A 1876-nucleotide genomic window follows, 5' to 3' on the forward strand; every position below is an offset into this window, starting at 1 on the left:
GGGGGGGGGGGTGCGTGGGCCCCCCAGGGCCAAGATCCGAGCTCGAGAGCTGGGAAAAGGGCGCCGAACATGGGCCATCCCCATGCCCCGACCGGGAGAGCGCAGTCAGAGAAGCCAGGCGCGCCCCCTGGCGGCGCCCTCCCCCTCTTGGCGGAGAACACAAGGGCCCCCTGCCCACTGTCCTGGGCAGGCCTCGGACTTCGGTTGGCTGACGGCCGTTCTTCGCCCTCTCGGTTGCCGGTAAGGATAGAGGGGCCGAAGGGGCCGAGGGGCCTGTCTCCCCCGGGGTTCGTCCTTGTGGACCTGGGGGTCGGGAAAAATGGCCGAGAGAGTCCCCAGACGGGCAGGCAGCTCGCGGGGCGGGGGGCGGGGGGGGGGGCGTGCGTAAACACGCGCACACCAAGAAAACCCCCCCAAAAAAAAAAAAGCATCTGTGGCCATAGCAAAATGTCGGGGGGCCGTGCTTGTGCGGGACCCCCTCGTCCCGGGGTCAGGGCTAGCTAGGAAATTGCCGTATGAAGGGCACTGGCAGATACAACCCAATGGTCAGGCACGAAGGGGCCCCGCGAGAGCCTCCTCCTTTTCCTCCTCCTCCTCCGAGAGAGAGAGAGAGAGATGGGTCGACCTGGCCGCAGGGACAAAAAGGACACAAAGATAATGAGTCAAAGACATACATATTGCAGGGGCTCGCTGCCCATGGGTGTGCTGAAGGAGAGGGGCGCGAGCGAGGCACGGGGGGGGGGGGGGCACCACACATGCAGAAAAATAGAAGACACAATCCCCCGGAGAGAGAGTGGGCAAAAGATTGTTTTGGGACCAGTGAGGCTCGAACTCACGACCTTGGGGTTATGAATCCCACGCTACTACCGACTGAGCTATGATGATGTGCCGCCCGTCTTTTGGGCATTTATATGACTCCTGCTCGTGGGGTGCGCGCGGGCCGCATACACACCACACGCACGCACGACCAGACTTCGGTTGGCGTTCCGCCCGTTGCATGTTCGGGCAGCGGCTCTCCTCGGAGACCGAGGGGGAAGGGGGGGGGGCGGAAAGCTGGCGCAAACTGCGAAATGAAAAAGCAGGGGCCCTGACGTCTGGAGGTCCCCCCCCCCCGGGCTCCCCGGGCTCTCGGGGTCCTGGGAAGGGATCAACCGCCACGTTGCCGCGCGCGCGCGAGCACACACGCGTACTGCCACCTTACCGTGGACCGTCCCGGTTGGGGGGCGTCTGAAAATCGTCTCCACGGGGTCGGGCACTTCGCACTCATTGGAGCGGGGTTCCCGCGCCGCCCCGGGACCGCCGTAAACAAGGCTCAATGGTGGGCTGAGCCAGGCGGATGCGGGGGCGGGGGGGGGGGGGGGGGCCTGGAGGAGCGGATGGCCGAGAGGTCTTGGCCGGGCCCACGCCGCTCCGTTCGGGCCAGACGTGCTCCCGGCGTGGAGGACCCTGGCGGGAGAGCCACCGTCCTAAACCCTCTCCAGCCGGAAAGACGCACACCGGGCGGCACAGTCGGCTGCCCCCCTCCCCCGTGTCGGTCCGAGTCGACCCACAAATGAGGTCCGCCCCTCCGGCAGATATCTTCCGTCCTTCGGACATTTTCCGGAGCGTGCTGCGCGTGTCCCGGGGCCCCGACGCCCCCAGTCGGATGCCGGCCGTTTTTGAGGCAGTCGGACCGAAAAGCAGTCGCGCGGGAAGGGCAGTCGGGACGCCTCCGGCAGCCCCTCCACGAGGCGCCCGGCCCACGAGCTCCTTGAGGCGGTGGTTGCTTTGAGCCGCCGGATGACGATAGTTCGCTCGGCGTCCTGGCCCACAGAGCGAGGGCGAGGCGCGGGGGGCGGGGGGGGGGGGGGGGGGGGGGGGGACGCACGCATTTAGC

General features: G+C 67.3%; 1 pseudogene across 1 annotated transcript; it reads right to left on the reverse strand.

The window, feature by feature from the left end:
- Positions 1–811: 811 nt before the first annotated feature.
- Positions 812–885, reverse strand: H696_02807 (annotated as a pseudogene). Its single transcript has one exon. The product of its transcript is annotated as a tRNA-OTHER (tRNA).
- Positions 886–1876: the final 991 nt, after the last annotated feature.

This window comes from Fonticula alba, assembly GCF_000388065.1.
Source record: "Fonticula alba strain ATCC 38817 unplaced genomic scaffold supercont2.4, whole genome shotgun sequence".
Taxonomy (NCBI): Eukaryota; order Rotosphaerida; family Fonticulaceae; genus Fonticula; species Fonticula alba.